Source organism: Pongo abelii, chromosome 18 (genome assembly GCF_028885655.2).
Source record: "Pongo abelii isolate AG06213 chromosome 18, NHGRI_mPonAbe1-v2.0_pri, whole genome shotgun sequence".
Taxonomy (NCBI): domain Eukaryota; kingdom Metazoa; phylum Chordata; class Mammalia; order Primates; family Hominidae; genus Pongo; species Pongo abelii.
Genome location: NC_072003.2, coordinates 85,118,719 through 85,136,678, shown reverse-complemented (window position 1 = coordinate 85,136,678; position 17,960 = coordinate 85,118,719). Strand labels below are relative to the sequence as shown.

Genomic DNA, 17,960 nt, shown 5'->3' with positions numbered 1-17,960 from the left:
TTTATTTCTGTACTTATTTATTTATATTTTTGAGACAGGATCTCACTCTCCCTCTGTTGCTCAGGCTGGAGTCCAGTGGTACCGTCACAACTCACTGCAGCCTTGATCTCTGAGGCTCAAGTGATTCTCCTGCCTCAGCCTCCCAAGCAGCTGGAGTATAGGTGTACAACACCATGCCCAGCTAATTTTTTTTTTTTTTTTTTTTTTTTTTTTTTTTTGGTAGAGAAGGGGTCTCGCTTTGTTGCTCGGGCTAGTCTTAAACTCTTGGCTTCAAGCCTTGACCTCCCAAAGCGCTAGGATTACAGGCATGAGCCACCGCACCTGGCCAGATCCATTCTTATTAACTAATATCCACACTTTTTGTTTTTTTGAAACAGGGCCTGGCTCTGTTGCCCAAGCTGGAGTGCAGTGGCACAACCTCAGCTCACTGCAACCTCCACCTCCTGGGCTCAAGCGATTCTCCCACCTCAGCCTCCCAAGTAGCTAGGACTACAGGCGAGAGGCACCACACCCGGCTAATTTTTTTGCATTTTTAGTAGAGATGGACGTTTTACCATGTTGCCCAGGTTGGTCTTGAACTCCTGGGCTCAAGCTATCCTCCTGCCTCAACTTGCCAAAGTGCTGGGATTACAGGCGTGAGCCACCCCGCCCGGCCAGATCTATTATTACTAACTAATGTCCACGTGATTCCGATTTCCCCCATATATTTTTTCTGTTCCAGGATCCCACATGACCTTTAGTTGTCACACCTCCTTAGGCTCTTGGCTGTGACAGTTTCTCAGACACTCCTCGTTTTTGTGGGGACCCCTGGCTGCCAGGCATGGCTGTGACTCCCTCGCTTGGGGGGCTCAGCCTGGGGGTGATTGGTGGTTGGCCGTTATGACACCCATTTTTCTGATTTGCCTTCAGAGGCTTGCGTCTAGCCCCCTGGTCAACCCAAAACCCGGAATCCCTCCATATGGCCCCGTGACAGTGTGAATGCCTGGCTCTGCTGGCGGACAGCTGCAGGCCAGAATTGCGTGAGAGATTGTTCCTTCCACAAACGTTTATTGCGTCCCTACCGTGCACTGGGCGCTGGCCCAGGTCCCGGGGCTACAGGGATGATCAAGGCAGTGTGGTCCCGGCCACTGGGAGTGTACAGAGGTGAGGAATGACCTTAATGCTAATTCAGTGCTAGATGGAAGCTAGCGCCTGCCTACCCAGTGTGGCTAGGGGTGGCATCACCCAGGAAGCACCCCAGCCTAAAGAGCTGGCCTGGCACAGAGCGGGGAAGGGGTGGCTGTTTCCGGTAGCAGAAACTCATGGGCACGGGCTGGGAAGCAAGCAGGAGCCTGGCGTGCATGGTGGAGGAACTGGAGGGACCACAGCGCCGGAGAGGATGGTAGCAGCCAGGTGGAGCCAGGCAGGGAATGTGGAGTTTCCATCCCTGGGGACAGGAGTTCTGTGAAATGGGAGGGTGAGAAAAACGTTCATTCCACTAATACATTTCAGCAGCGTTCAGAACAAACTGGAAATCTCATACATTTGAAGGGAGATCAGATGGTGGAATCCAGTCCCTGCTGAACCAGGAGTTAGAAAATAGCCAAGGTCAAGCGCCCCACTTCCCTGAGCTTTCCTGTCCCCGTCTGTAAAATGGGCTCAGGCTCCTGCCCGCAGGGATCCTGGGGGAAGTCCTCACCCGCTGCCTGCCAGTGCCACCGCCATGTTCCAGGGGTCTTTGTCTACTCTGCTGACCTCCACACCCAAGCTGCGAACAGTAGCCAACACACAATCGCTGTTCCATGGTGCTGGTTCCCTTCCACGCAGGACAGAGCCCAGACGAGGGTGTGTCCCGGGCAACTCCTCACAAACGTGTATTGAGTACCTGCTGCATGCCAGGCAGCACACTCAGCCCTCGGGATGCAGCAGTGAGCAGCACAGAGCTCCTGTCCATGGGGGAGAGACGGAAATGTGGCATAGTGTGTGTGAACAAACACACACCCAGCAGGCTGGATTTTGTGGTGAGCGCTGTGAAGGGAATTGAGCAAGGGGATGCAGTCGAGGGGATGAGGCAGGGTGAGGGATTCTCTGTGGTGCCAACACTGGAGTCAGCCATGTGGATGCAGGGAACAGTGTTCCAGGCAGAAGGAACAGCAAATGCAAAGGCCCTGAGTCAGGACCAAGCGCACTGAGCTGGTGAGCAGCGAGGAGGCAGGTATGGAGGCCGGGCTGAGCTGGAGGAGCTGAGGTCCCTGGGGCCAGCAGGTGATAGAAACTGAGGTGTGGATTGAGAACTTCACAGTAATACAGGCCAGGCACGGTAATACAGACCAGCACTTTGGAAAGCCAAGGTGGGCAGATTGCTTGAGGTCAGGAGTTTGAGACCAGTCTGGGCAACATGGCGAAACCCCATCTCTACAAAGAACAGAAACATTAGTTGGGCGTGGTAGCATGCGCCTGTAGTGCCAGCTACTCAGGAGGCTGAGGTGTGACGATTGCTTGAGCCCAGGAGATGGAGGTTGCAGTGAGCCAAAATTGCCAAATTTTGCCAAATTACCAAAACCACTGCACTCCAGCCTGGCAACAGAGCAAGACCCTGTCTCAAAAAAGAAGAAATACAAAGCACTGGAATCATTCTAGCCCAGGAGTCTAAACCTCCACCACACATCAGAATCTTCTGGAAGGCTTCCAAATGGATGCAGCCCCTGCCCGTTCCCCAGAGGTTGGGATGAGATTGGTGTGGATGGGTCCCAGGCACTGGTGCTCTAGGAGGCCTCCTAGGTGATTCCCCTGGGTGGCCCAGGCTGACAACCAATGCCCTTGCCTTGCAGATGGGGCTGCGGTGGGGACTGGCTGCCCAAGGTAACAAGGAGCAAGTCAGCCTGGCTGGAAACCCAGGTGTGCAGGCTCAATTCCAGGGCTGTTTCTGGAACCTTCTGAACAGACCTCTGCCCAGGAGGCAGGAGCTCCAGAGAGACACCCTCCTCCAGCCTCCCTTCGGCTCAGGGCAGTGGGGTGGATCATCAAAGCCTGTTTTAAACGAGGGAGCAGATGGCGTCTGATCTCGCCCCGCCCCCTGCCCAGGGCAGAGGGGGCAGCCCTCCTGGCTCACAGCAGGGACTTAGCGGGTCCCCCCCATCAGTCACCCATGCTTAAGCTAAACCTCTGGCACCTGATGTCCTCGGAAAGGAGGGAGACCAGCAGGTGGGAGACAAAGCACCATTTCCAGCCGTGCCTGGGTAGGTCAGCCCAGCTGGTCTACAGCCCAGCACTCGGCGTTAGTATTCGGGTGATAGTTCCCAAGGACGTTCTCCTCCTCCTCACACTCCTGGCTCCGTGAGGTCAGGAACCATGCTGCCTTTTTCATCCCTATAGCCCTGGTACCTGGCCCAAGACTTGGCACACACAGACCACGCAACAAATGTTTGCAGAATGAATGTGCTGTCAGCCTTAGCCACCGTATGGAGACCCTCCTCGGACTTACCCTCCCACTGGCCGGGGTGGCTGCCCCATCATCCCCGTCATCCCCATTATCCTCATCATCCCCATGATTCCCATCATCGCCGTCATCCCCATGATTCCCATCATCGCCGTCATCCCCATGATTCCCATCATCGCCGTCATCCTCGTCATCCCCATGATTCCCATCATCCCCATCATCCCCGTCATTCCCATCATCCCACAGGGAGCTCAGCGCTCCCAAAGCTCACACCTCACCAGGCAGGTTCGGCTCTTTCCCTCCATCTCCTTTCATCCACACAGCAAGGCTTCCGTGCTGTCCACTGTCCCCACTGTAGATATGGAAGTTGAGGTGTCAGGTGGTAAAGCTCCCGCCTGAGGTCACCCAGCCAGAGTATGGCTGAGCTGGATCCCTAGGGGCCTCAGGAACACAACCCAACCCAGCAAGTCCAGAACCCAGACAGAGCCTCCCCCTCGTTCCCTGCAGTTTCCTCAGGGCCTGGCCTGCACCACGTGCTCTAGAAGTATCTGTGGGATGGCAAAGGTGAGGAATGAGCCTCCAGGGAGACAGAGGGATGGGGAGGTGCTGGGACTCACGGTCCCACCAGGGGGTCTCCCTGGCTTTGTGCTGCTCAAGACTCAGAGGTCAGAGTGGGCCGGGTGCAGTGGCGTACACTTGTAATCCCAGCACTTTGGGAGGCCAAGGCAGGAGGATTGCTTGAGACCAGCCTGGGCAACATTAGTGAGACCCCATTTCTACAAAATAAACGTAGCCAGGTGCCACTGCATTCCAGCCTGGGCAACAGAGTGAGACCCTGTCTCTGAAAAAACAAACAAAAAAAAAAACAAAATTGAAGGAAGTTAGGGCAGTGTTGACCAATTACCAGCTGCTGGACATGGCTGGGCACGGAAGCAGACCATCCTAGTTATCCTGGGCCAAGGCATCGCGGCTGCCCTCCCAGGGGCCTGGTTTCCAGAGAGCAGATGTGTGTCTGGGCCGGGGCAGCCTGCTCTTGTGCCCTGTTTTTGTCACCCAACAGCACACACCAGGGATGGCTCCTGTCAGCCCCACAATACTGCCCACCCTTTCCCACAGCTGCACAGCACGGCTACGTGCACGCACCACCGCCCTCGAACCCAAATCCGGCCTGCCTTGCCCAAGCAGGACTTCAGTAAATATCCTTCTACCATCCACTCAGAAGGTGGCCTAGGGTGGAACATTCTAGATGGTTGGAGGGTGTGCACCCTTCACATTTTCACAGCTTTGCCAGTGACCCCCCTGAAGTCACACCAGTAGCCCTTCCACTCACCCCATGGGAGATGACCGTGGCCGTAGTGTTAACAGCCTTCCCATTTTTGCCAATCTGTTGGGTGAAAAATGGTACCTCAGGAGAAGTTCATGCTTCTTCTCTTTTTAACAGGAAACATTTAACTTTTTTTTTTTTTTTTTTTTTTTAGTACAGATGGGATCTTGCTATGTTGCCCAGGCTGGCTTCGAATGCCTGGCCTCAAGTGGTCCTCCTTCCTCGGCCTCCCAAAGTGCTGGGATTACAGGCATGTGCCCTGCACCTGGCCTAACTTTTTTTTTTTTTTTTCTTGAGATGGAGTCTTGCTCTGTTGCCCAGGCTGGAGTACAGTGGTGCAATCTCAGCTCACTGCAGCCTCCACCTCCTAGGTTCAAGTGATTCTCCTGCCTCAGCCTCCCGAGTAGCTGGGATTACAGGCACGCACCACCACACCTGGCTAATTTTTTGTGTTTTTAGCAGAGACAGGGTTTCATCATGTTGGCTAGGCTGGTCTTCAACTCCTGACCTCAGGTGACCTACTTGCCTCAGCCTCCCAAAGTGCTGGGATTACAGGCATGAGCCACCACACCCCACGTGGCCTAACTTCTGATTGAAGTGTAATATACATACAGGAAAAAGATGCAGGTCCTAAGTCAGCTGCTCCATGCATTTCACACTGACCAACAAAGATGTCAGCTGCTGAGAAGCCCCTCAAGCTCCCTGCAAGGGCAACCAGGCTCCTGACAGCACAGATCTTGACCTGCATGGAAGCTCCACGTGTCTCTTTTGTTGAGCAAGGAACTCGTGCCCACACCACACCTGAAGCTCCTCTGAGACCCTCCTTTGACGGCTCAGTGCACTGGCCACTGGGAAGGGAGGGGTGTGCCTCCAGCCGGTAGGTGGAGGCTGCGGTCTCAGCTCCTCCACCCGTGAGGGACCCTCGGTCCACGCCTGAACTTCTCCAAGCCTCAGTTTCTGTGAAGTGAGGGCTGACCTGCCTCCCCCAGCGCTAACTTGAGGACTGCAGAAGATGCCCTAGGTGAGGTGCCGTTTCCTGGCTGTCACCCTCAAATGTCATTTGTCACCAAAAAGAACTTCACCATTTACAGGAGGGACACCGCCTCTGGTACGATGGGCTGTGTGCCCTTAGCTGTGTGCCCTTAGCTGTGTGATCTTGGGCAAGTGGCTCAACCTCTTTTCGCCTCCATTTCTTCCAGGATGAGCTGGGCGGGATAACACCAGGGGCTGTTTAGATCATTGCAGGAGCCAAGTCCAGTGAAGGCACTGGCATCGTGGCGCCCGGTGCATATAGGCGTTCATAAAACGTGTTGAGGGACCTGTCACTGCACTTGTCTCTTCTCAACCCTGGGGCCAGCAGCTTCTGGGGCCCTGGGCTGGGGCTTTCCCATCAGCAGTGAGCCCCTCTGTAAGATTCGCTGAGGTTGCCTGGGCAACAAAGGCCGGGTTCCAAAGCACGTTGCTGCTGTCGGAGTCCGGGAAAGGCCTGGTCCCTGATCAGGGAGCGAGCAGAGCAAGGCAGTCCTGGGGCCCTGGGCCCACTCAGTGGGAGCCAGGACTCCCCAGAGACCTCGCCTTGCAGAGTGGCTGGACCTGAGCTGGGAGTGACAGTGCTTGGTGCCGCTTCAGCTCCTGAGTGCTGCTCCTACCTGGAGCTGCAAGTCCAGCCCAGCCTTCAGTCTGCTCTGCTCTCTGGCTGCAGCCTTTCCCAGCTTCAGCTGCCCACAGAGCCCAGGTTCCCCTGGGAAACTCCAAGTTTGCTCAAGTAGCAATGTTCACCACCTTTCTCTGGTACTAACTGGAATTGGCCTGCTTATACTACTCCTTCCGAAGCAGTAATAATGGTGCTAATTATATGGCCCGACTAAGTGCCTGCCATTCGACACCGTCCCCTTAGTACCATGCATCCTTATGACAGCCCTGCAATATACGGGTTATTATCTAGGGCAAAAGTTACAGTCAGAGCTGGGCACAGTGGCTCACACCTATAATCCCAGCTTACTTAGGGGGCCCAGGCAGGAAGATCACTTGAGCACAGGAGTTAGGAGGCCAAGGCAGCAAGACCGCATGAGCCCAGAAGTTTGAGTTCCACCTGGCAACATAGCAAGACCACCATCTCTTAAAAAAAAAAAAAAAAAGGTTAGAATCTCTATTCCAATGAGAGGGCTAACTGTGTGTAGCAATTGTTAGCGCCAATAACCCCCTTTGCAGTAGGTGACAGAGAGGGTAAGAAACTTGTTCAGACCACGCAGCAGGTCAAGGGCAGACTAGGGGCTTGGGTTCCTCTGGCTTGGGCCATCCTGGAGCCCCTCCGTGTAGCCCCAGGCACTGGGGGCCACATGGGGACAGAGGAAGCCAGCAGCTCCATGCCAGGAGTGGCAGCGCCAGCCCTGAAATGCCCAGTTATTGTTGCAGTGAATGACAATTACCCTGTCACTGAAGATCGTGGGTGATGGGCCTGCTCTCCCAGCAGCCCCATGTAGAGTTGCCAGATTGAGGAGAAAAAAACATAAAAACAGGATGCCCGGTTGTATTTGAATTTCAGATAAGGAATACTGTCAAGTAGAAGCATGTCCCAAGCATTGCATGGGACATGCCTCTACTAAAAAAACGATTTGTGAACCTGAGATTCAAATGTGATGGATGGCCCGCATTTTACCTGGTGTCCCTGCCCTCCAGGGACACTTGGCAATGTCTGGAAGTATTTTTGGTCATAGAAGCTGGGGGTGCTACAGGGTCTAGAGGCCAGAGACACTGCTAAACATTGCCTGACACACAGGACAGCCCCACCGCAGAGAATGACCAAAGTGTCAGCAGCGCCAAGGCCAGGGGACCCTGGGCCACACACAAGCGTTTCCGTGGCCAGGCAGGGTGCCAAGTACGTGGCTTTTTTATTTTCTTCTCATAGTCGTCCTGCTCTTGTTTCCATTTTAGAGATGAGTAGATTGAGGGCTGGAGGAGGGGACACTGCTGGGAAGTGATGGGGCCAGGGCTGGACCTGGGCTTCATTTTTTTCTTTTCTTTGGAGACAGAGTTTTGCTCTTATTGCCTAGGCTGGAGTGCAATGGCGCGATCTTGGTTCACTGCAACCTCTGCCTCCCGGGTTCAAGCGATTCTCCTGCCTCAGCCTCCCAAGTAGCTGGGATTACAGGTGCCCACCACCACGGCCGGCTAATTTTTTTTGTATTTTTAGTAGAGATGGGTTTTCACCATGTTGGCCAGGCTGGTCTCGAACTCCTGCCCTCAAGTGATCCACCCACCTCGGCCTCCCAGAATGCTGGGATTACAAGCATGAGCCGCCACGCCCAGCGCCACCCCCAACTGCTTTTTTTTTTTTTTTTAGAGACAGGATCTCTCTTGCCCAGGCTGGGGTGCCGTGGCGTGATTGTAGCTCACTGTAACCTTGAACTCCTAGGCTCAAGCAATCCTCCCTTCTCAGCCTCCCAGGTAGCTGAGACTACAGATGCACATCACCACGCCCAGCTAATTTAAAAAAAAATTTTTTTTAGAGATGGGGTCTTGCTATGTTGTCCAGGCCGGTCTTGAACAGGATTGCTGGGTTCAAGCAATCCTTTGTCCTTGTCCTTCCAAAGTGCTGGAATTACAGGCATGAGTCACTGTGCCCGACCCTGGACCTGGCCTTTGGAATCTGGGCTCACCGCACTGTACCCACACCCTCCACAGCCTTCCCAGAGCGCCCAGTGCTAGGATGAGCAGGAACAGACCACGGGAACTGGGAGGGCTGCCCAGGAGGGAGGAAGTGCAGTCAGTACCCAGGGCAGGAATGTGGTTTGGCTAGGCAGAGCCAGGCGGCTGGGCACCTTCCCCCACCTTGGTGTGTCGAAGCTCCTGTCTCTAGCTCCTCTCAGGTTGTCTCTCTCCAGCAGCTCATCCCTGACGCAAGCTAGGGCTTTTTCCTTAATTAAAAAGAGATTTAAAACATCCACTGCTGTCTCTATTGGGCCTGGGATGCCTCGAAAAGGTAAAACCGCCAAGAGCTGCCCCAGCCTCATCCATAATAACACAAAGCTTTCCCTGTAATTGGAATTAAAAAAAAAAAAAAGATTAAACGCATCTGGAACCCTTGGAGGAATTTATCAGTTTGCTTTTGAAAGACCTGCACTAAATCCAGACACCCGGTCACCTCTGAGGGATTGGTGTCAGCCCCGCTCAGCCCCTGTGGCCCCTATGTTCCTGCCTCAGGGCCTTTGTGTGTGCTGTGGGTGCCTCAGGGATCTCTCCTGCTGCTTTCTCATTGACCCCTTCTGAGAAGCCTTTTCCAGCTCCCAGTCTCCCCTAAACCCTGCTTCTCGCCGCTGTGAGTGGGCTTATCATCTGCCCCTAGTCCCTGCTTGAACTGGCCCAGGATCTTGGAAACATCTTTGTGCTTCCAGTCCCCAGAGCACAGGCTGTGCACAAAACCCTGCGTGGCCCCTGCAAGGGCCCTGACTTCTCTGTGCCTCAGTGTGCCCGTCTGGAAGATGGGGGCTGCCTCACTGGGAGGATCAAACGATCAGTGCCCAGAGGCACTCATACAGTCCAGCCTCCCACAAGCACTGTTCTCAAAGCTCAGCATCGTGGGCCCCTCCCAGTGATGGCTTGAATCACTGGGGACCCTCCTGCTTTTTCTCCAGTTGACCCTGAAATCTTGGGGACCCCATTCCTGCTACTGAAGCCTGGACAGGAGGTGTAGCGGGGAAGGCACAGATAAACCTCTGTAGAGGCCGTTCTTTCCTCAGCAGTGTCTGCAGCACCTGGGGCCATGCAGGGCACACAGCAGGTGCACAATAAATGCCTGTTGACTGGCCACCTCCCTGGTCCAGGGTCAGAGCTGGGGCGTTACACCTGTGCTGCAAAGGAGGGTGACATAAGCTGGCTCTCCAGGTGAGAAAGCCCAGGCCGAGAGGCCGTGTCACAGCAGGAAACAGAAGTGAGCGTCAGATGGGGGATGTCCTCCTTCCCAAGCCCCTGGCCGAATATTCCCATGGAATAAGGGAAAATTGTGCCCCAAGAGTCAGGTTGGAACCAGGAATATTTTGTGTAGCACCCACTCCAGCTGTGTGACCGCAAGGGGGCGACAAGGCCCCCGACCCACACTCACGGGGCTGTAACAGTAGCCGTTGGCACCCAGTAGGTGCTGAATGTTGAAGGAATCAATGAATAAATGCCCTGAGGACAGTTACACCTGCGGTTCAAATCATGTGATGTGAATCTAAGCTTAGTATCAGCTCGTGATCTGAATGACAGCTTGTGTTTATTGTGTGTGCACGGCAAGGCCAGCGCTGGGGTTTTCTCATCCACAGAACGCATATAGAATCATCGCACCGCCTTGGCTGGAGTGAGGACTCAAGTGCGGTCCTCAACCTCTCGTACTGCCCACCCGGACCTGGGCACTGTTATTAACCCCAGTTCTGCAGGTGAGAAAGCAGAGGCCCAAAGAGGTGGAGCCACTGCCCAGGTGGGCCTTCTGGCCGGCCGTGGCAGCGTGGGTCAGACAGGCTGGAGCCCTGTGTGTGTGTGATGGTGCCTTGGGAAAGAGGGCGTGGTCCCATTCAGGGCCTCCAAGTGGAACGTCTGGGGTGCAAGCCCGAACACTGTTTTTAAAAGAATCAGGCCGCGTGGGGTGGCTCATACCTGTAATCCCAGGACTTTGGGAGGCCAAGGCTGTAGGATCGTTTGAGCCTAGTGAGGCCCTGTCTCTACAAAAAAGTTTAAAACTTAGCCAGGTGTGGTGGAGAGTGCCTGTAGTTTCACCCAGCACTCTGGGAGACCAAAGTGGGAGAATCACTTGAGCCAGGGAAGTCAAGGTGCAGTGAACCTGAGCCACGGAGAGAGACCCTGTCTCAAAAAATCAATTAATTAATTTAAATGAAATGAAAAAGAACCAGTAGAGGGCGCACGTGAGCCGTGATGCCAGCGCTTGGTCCTGTCTCCAGCGGGTGTCTGCGGTGACCTCTGGGCGGCCGGGAGTTCACCAAGAGCTGGCACAGGGAATGGTGCCCTGACCCCAGGGACCTGGGCATCCTCCACAGAGCCTGGATGTGGCGTCTCGGGCACGGGCTTGCCTGGCTCAGGGCTTTTGAAGGATCAGGGCTGCTGATCCCAGCAGTAGTGAGGGCAGTGGGGCCTGGAGCCGCATCAAGCCCCAGCCCTGCTCCCTGGGCTGTGTGTATTCCCAGCACGTTACCTCCCTTCTCCAAAGCTCAGTGTTCTCCTTTGTAGCATGGGCGTGATGCTAGTGTTCTCCTTGAGGGATGGTGTGAGGGTTGAATGCAGGAGTGCAAATGACAGGCTTAGCCCAGAGCCCAGCTCCGGACGCTTAGGAAGTGGTGGTCTCAGCAGAGAGGCGGCACGGCACTCCCAGCTCAGGACCCCCCAGGCCCCGGCCAGCTGGCTCCCCGAGGGCCATTTCTCCCCACAGTTGGCAGCCCCACACCCGACACCTGGCACTTCCTGCAAGGCTGGTGTCATAACAGTTTTACAGCCAGGGAAACTGAGGCTCCAAGAGTAAAGCCACCTGTTCCCACAGTGGCCCTAGCTCAGAGGTTCTCATCCCTAGCTGTTAAAGTCACCTGGGAGTTTTTCAAAATCCTGGCGCTCCTCACAGAGCCTTGAATCAGCGTGTCTTGGCTGAGGCCCTGGATAGGTGATGTTAACTTCCCAGGTGATCTCAATGGGCAGCCGCGATGGGAACCACTGCCCTGGAGCTAGAAGGGCCTAGAGCCGGGTCTCAAAGCCTGTCCAACCTCGCCATGCCAGCACCCGCCTATGTAACCCGTGTGGAAATCCAGCTCCAGGGGCTCGGGTTCTGTGGTCTGGTCTGCGTGGCTCTGCCCCCACTACAAAGGACAGTGCATGGCCGCAGAGCGGGGGTCAGGGCCTGGTGACCCAGAGCACGAGGCTGGGCTGCCTCCCCGGAAGTGGGAAGGGCTTCCCGCACAGGCTCCATCCCTCTGAAGCCTTGGGACGGGCCTGGGTCCCTGGGATCTGCTCCCTTCTGGAATCCCAGGCTCAGGAAATAGGCTTTTAATAGCCCGAGGCAGGCACATAATTAACAAATAACAATTCTGGCCTTAGCACAAATGAGCTCCTTGTCTGGGGCAGGGCTGGCATTTGGTTTTTAATCCCCAGCATTGGCTTCATCCTCCTGAGAGCTTTCCCTCCTGTTTGGCCACCTCTGCTGCTGAGGGTGGGCAGCCCCTGGGGATGTGAGAGGGGCTGGGGTGTCTCCCTCCTCCCTGCCTGCCCTCCCCTCTCCCTCCCTTCCTCCTCCCTCTCGCCTTCCTCCTCCTCCTTCCCTTCCTCCTCCTTCTTCCCTTCCTCCTTCTTCCCTTCCTCCTTCTTCCCTTCCTCCTCCTTCCTCTCCCCTGTCTCCTCCCTCCTCCTCCTCTCTTCCCCTTCCTGCCCTGTCTTTCCTCCTCTGTCCTTTTCTCCCTTCTTCCCTCTCCCTTTCCCTCCCTCTGTCCTCCTTCCCCCACTCCTCTTCCTTCTCCCTTGTCTCCTCCCTCCCTTCCTCCTGTCCTTCCTCCCCTCTCTCCTCCTCCCCTCCTCTCCCTCCTCTCTTCCCTTCCTCCTCTTCCTCCTCCCTCCCTCTTCTCTCCCCTCTTACTCCTCCCTCCCTCTTCTTCCTCCTTCCCTCTCCTCCTTCCCTCCGTTCTCTCCTCCCTCCTCTCTTCCTTTCCTCCTCTCCCTCCAACCCCCTCTCCTCGGAGACTTCTGCCTGTCCAGGGCTCACTGAGAACCTGATCCTTCCAGATTATACGTGTAGGTTTTGTCCTCAAGCTCCAGACCACGTTAAAATGCAAATGTGTGGTGTTTTATTTTAGAATCTTGGAGTATTCACCGAGGAAGGGGTTTGGAGACTGAGCAGGGAGGCTCCCTCCTGTTACAGATATGATCATCAGCGATTCCTTTTGTCGGGGGCCTCTGCAAGGAGCTCTTTGTGGATGATAATAGAGAACACTTATGGGGCAGCTGGCTGGGCGAAATGCTTTCGTGAATTCATTCATTTCCTCACACGCACCCCTTCAAGAGGGGGCTGCCCTGCCCACCTGCAGCTGGGATTCTGGCTGTGGCTTTTGTTTTTGGCACGAACAAGCCTCAGGCTTTCGAGGTTCTGTTATTGCCAGTGTGTCCTAGATCCCAGCTCCCCTCCGCAGCCAGTCCTGGATGTTATAGAGCAGGGATTGGCAACCACAGCCCTGAGACCCAATCCTGCCTGACGCCTGCTTTTAGAAATAAAGTTTTATTGAGACAGAGTCATGCTCGTTCATTTCCACCGTGTCTACGGCTGCTTTCAGGCTGCTGTGGCAAAGCTGTGTGTGTAGTTTGTGTGGCCCACAGAGATCAAATATTTCCTGCCTGGCCCCTTGCAGAAAGTTTGCCAGCTGTTACATGGGATTATGGCTACAGGAAGCACCGGCTCTTGGGGTCAGCCAGATTCCAGTTTGGGGATGGATCCTGGCTCTGCCTCCCACTAGCTGTTCAGTTGTGTGCGGATATTACTCTCTTAGGTCCCCAGTTTCCACATCTGTAAGATGGGGCTGGTGACACCGAGCACGGTGGCAATGGATCCTGAAGGAGCGCACGCCTACGGCCCCAGTAGCTTCTCTGGGCGGTGGCAACACATCCCTTTGTCTGTGGTTGTTTGGGGTAGGGGCGCCTCTCTCCAAGTGACTTCCTTTGATTTGTTTCACACTCTGGGCTTCTGTGCAAGATTGCAGGAGAAACGTTCTCTTCTTTAAAGAGGGTTCAAACCGCACTGTATTAGACCTGCTTCGATGGGGCTGTGTGGGTACCGCTGAGGGGCTCGGAGTTCTGTTGGGCTGAGGTGGCCTCTTCCCTCAAAACTACCCAGCAGTCGGGGACCAAGAATCTTCCAAGGCCGGATGCGGTGGCTCATGCCTGTAATCCCAGGACTTTGGGAGGCCGAGGCGGGTGGATCACAAGGTCAGGAGTTCGAGACCAGCCTGGCCAATATGGTGAAACCCCATCTTTACTAAAAATATAAAAATTAGCTGGGTGTGGTGGCAGGTGCCTGTAGTCCCAGCTACTTGGGAGGCTGAGGCAGAAGAATCGCTTGAACCCAGGAGGCGGAGGTTGCAGAGTCGAGATCACGCTACTGCATTCCAGCCTGGGCGACAGAGCAAGACTCCGTCTCAAAAATAAATAAATAAATAAATAAGTCTTCCAAAGGAGGAAACAGGGTTGGGGTTCAGAAGGTGGGGAGGTGACTGGGGCAGTGCCTGGGGTGAGGGGCGGATGCTGGTCACCGGGTTTGAGAATGAGGGGAGGGAAGTGAGTGGCTGTTCACAGGACAAAGAGGGCTCATCATGGTCACCTCACACCAGTGTGAGGTGTGTGCCAGGGACCGTGGCAGTCTCTCCCCAGCCCAGGGAGTCGGCTGATTCCCCCACTGCCACCCTGCGCTTGTCCATGAAAATAAGAAGGCTGCAAAGAGTTAGACTAACAAAAGTGGGGCAGGGGCACACATGACCACCCACCCTTCCGCCACCAGCTGCAGGTTTGGGGCTTCCCCAAACCACCCTCGTGTTTGTTCATTTGCTGAAAGGACTCACAGAAGTCACTGGAGGCTCTGATTCCCGGTTATGGCTCATTCCAGGGAAGGGACCCAGGTTAAGACCAAAGGGAAGACGCTCACAGGGCAGATCCTACGAGGGTCCCAGGCACAGGCTCCCACTGTCCTCTCCTCGTGGAACCATGGACAGCACCAACTCCTCCTGACGATGGTGCATGACAGCCCAGAGCATTGTCAGGAGGGAGGCCCCTGGCTTCAGTGTCCAGAGTTCTTACTGGGCATTAAGGATTGAACTGTGTCTCCCAAAAATTCATAAGTCAACTTCCTCGCCCCCAGGGCTTCAGAATGTGACCTTCTTGGGAGTAGTGTCTTTGCAGGTGTAATGAGTTAAGATGAGGTCATTTTAGTAGTGTGAGCTCCTAGTCCAATATGACGGGTGTCCTTATCAAAAGGGGAAATCTGGGCTGGGCGCGGTGGCTCATGCCTCTGATCCCAGCATTTTGGGAGGCCGAGGTGGGCGGATCACCTGAGGTCAGGAGTTTGAGACCAGCCTGGCCAACATGGTGAGACCCTGTCTCTACTAAAAATACAAAAATTAGCTGGGCATGGTGGCGCATGCCTATAATCCCAACTACTTGGGAGGCTGAGACAGGAGAATTGTCTGAACCTGAGAGGCAGAGGTTGCAGTGAGCTGAGATTGTGCCACTGCACTGCAGCCTGGGCAACAGAGCGAGATCCGTCTCAAAAAAAAGCTGAGGGGGAATCTGGACAGAGACAAGACGCAGGGAGAATACAATGTGAAGGCAAGAGGCAGAGATGGGGTGAGGCTTCTACGAGCCTAGGAATGCCAGATTGTCAGCAACCACCAGAAGCCAGGAGAGGGGCTTGGAACAGTCTCCCTTGCAGCCTCCAGAGGAACCAGCCCTGCCAACACCTGGATCTGGAACTTCTGGCCTCCAGATCTATAAGACAATGAATGTCCGTTGTTCCAGCCACCTGGTTGATGGTGCTTTATTGTGGCAACCCCAGGAGATGAAGGCACTGGGGCTCCTCTGGAGGCTGATTGATTGCTCACTTTGGAGCTCAGGCTGCAGGCTGCTGTCTCTCTGGACATGACCCAGAGCCCCCCTCCATCAATCACGCCTTTGGACACCCAGTGCAACCACAGCCCCTGGCAAACAAAGACTCTCCTATCAGGCAAGATATTCCAAGGGCTTAGAGAGCACCTCCCAGAAACCGCGGACAGAGAACAGACCTCTTTTTAGGCAAGATTAAATTCTTTACTACACAAAGGGCCCAGAGAGGAGTTGCAGTGCACCCGGGGTCACACAGCTGGTGGCCTGATTCCAAAGCCAGTGTGCCGACTGCTTTCAGTTTTTCTGAGCCTACAGCCTTGGTCAAGCTGCAGGTGAACCAAGAATTTGGCCTGAATGGCATGGCTCCAGGTCCTCTAGGTGTACATGCTTTTGTGGATTCAAACAGATCATGCCTGACAGCCCAGGTGTAACCTGCCTCTCAGAGAAACACCCCTTGGGTGAACAAAGGTTGCCCTGAGAAGCCCCCTGTGATTTCCCCACAGCCAGGTATGAGATTCCCACTGTGCACCTGCCATCCCTTCCTACTGGGGTCAGGGAAAGATTTGCTGACTTTATCAGTAATCTATCACTGCATAACAAACTATGCCAAAACTTTGTGGCTTGAACATCAAACCTTTATTATCGCAGAGTTTCTGTGGGTCAGGAATTGAGGAGTGGCTTATCTGGGTGGTTCTGGCTCAGGGTCGATCATGATGTAACATCCAAGATGTCAGCCAGGACTGCAGTCTCATCTGATGGCTGGACTGGGGCTGGAGGCTCCACTGCTGAGGAGGCTCCCTTGTGGCTGTTGGCTAGAGGCCTTGATTCCTCACCCACGTGGGCTTCTCCACAGGCTGCTTGAGCATCCTCGTAACATGGTGGCTGGCTTCCCCAAGAGCAAGTGTTCCAAGAGGGAGGAAGGAGGAAGTTGCAATGTCTTTTATGACCTCACTGTGGAAGTCACACACCATCACTTCTGTCCTATTTGTTGGAAGCAAGTTGCTAAGTCCATCCACACTCAAGGGCTTAGACTCTGCCTCTCAGAGCCATATTTCAGAACCCCCACACTGACCCTACAATGCTCACTTAGGAACATTGTCCTAATGGTGGTCAACGGAGGCCTGAGAACAGTAGGAAAAATATCCCCCCAACCCCTTATTACTCAGCTTCTCCTGTTGGTCAGGGGCTCTGATACTTGAGCTAATTTAATCCCAGCCTGGCACTGTTTGGGGCAAAACCAAAGTGATGGGACATAGAGACAAGGATTATAACACCTAGCTTAATGCTGCCTGAAGGGTTTTTGGTTGCGTTTAAAATTTTTTTTTTTTTTTTTTTTTTGAGACGGAGTTTCACTCTTGTTGCCCAGGCTGGAGTGCAATGGCACAATCTTGGCTCACTGCAACCTCTGCCTCCCGGGTTCAAGCAATTCTCCTGCCTCAGCCTCCCGAGTAGCTGGGATTACAGGCACACACCACCATGCCCAGCTAATTTTTTTTTTGTATTTTTAGTAGAGACGGGGTTTCTCCATGTTGGTCAGGTTGGTCTCAAACTCCTGATCTTAGGTGATCTGCCCACTTCAGCCTTCCAAAGTGCTGGGATTACAGGTATGAGCCACCACGCCCGGCCTTTGTTTTTTGTTTGTTTGTTTTTGTATTTTTTAAGATGGAGTCTTACTCTGTCATTTAGGCTGAAGTGCAGTGGTGTGATCTCAGCCTACTTCAACCTCTGCCTCCCAGGTTTAAGTGATTCTCCTCCTGCTTCAGCCTCCTGAGTAGCTGGGATTACAAGTGTGCGCCACCACACCCGGCTAATTTTTGTATTTTAGTAGAGACGGAGTTTCACCATGTTGGCCAGGCTGGTCTTGAACTCCTGACCTCAAGTGATCTGTCTGCCTCGGCCTCCGAAAGTGCTGGCATTACAGGCGTGAGCCACCACGCCCGACCGGCATTTGAAATTTAAAGCACTCCTACTTACTCTGTCTCGAGCATGCGCTAGGCTCAAGGGAAACACAGATGAATGAAATAGAGACTGTCCTCCAGGTGTTCACAGCAAAGAGAGGCAGAAGTAAAAACAAATCATGTCATTCATTGATGAGTGAGTGAGTGCAGATGGGCAAAAGAGGGAGCAGCCAGATCTGCTGGGACACCTTTCCCAAGGAAGAGCCCGTTGCACTGGGCTTTGAAGGATAAGCAGGAGCTTGTTACTCAGGCAGAGGAAGAAAGAGCATCCCAGGCGCGGGGGAGCAGCATATGCAAAGGCATGAAGGGGCCCCGGGAGCCCAGGGAGTCTGGGGAAGTGTGAGCGCTTTGGAGAGTGGGGGCTGGTGGTGGGGAATGAGGCTGCAGCTGGCTGGGCCACGTGGTAAAGGCTGAAAACTGGACCCAGAAGCCAACTAGCCTATGATCAGCATTTCCCAAAATCTGTTTCCCGACTCATGGTTCTGTGAGATGTGAGGGGGGCTCCTTTTTCGTTCCTGAGACTCTGGTTTTCATCTGTGATGCCGGGACAGCTGCGCCCCTTGCTGCGAGGCATCAGGACCCAGGTGATGGTGAAGGGAGGGTGGCGCCCGCGGTTCCCGGCGGCCACTGATGCCTGTCTCTCTGT

General features: G+C 54.4%; 1 protein-coding gene across 1 annotated transcript in view; it reads left to right on the top strand.

Annotated features, from left to right (window-relative positions):
* Window positions 1-17,960, top strand: part of C18H16orf74 (chromosome 18 C16orf74 homolog) — a 43,991-nt gene that overhangs the window by 23,191 nt on the left and 2,840 nt on the right. The gene's annotated exons all lie outside the window — the stretch shown is intronic.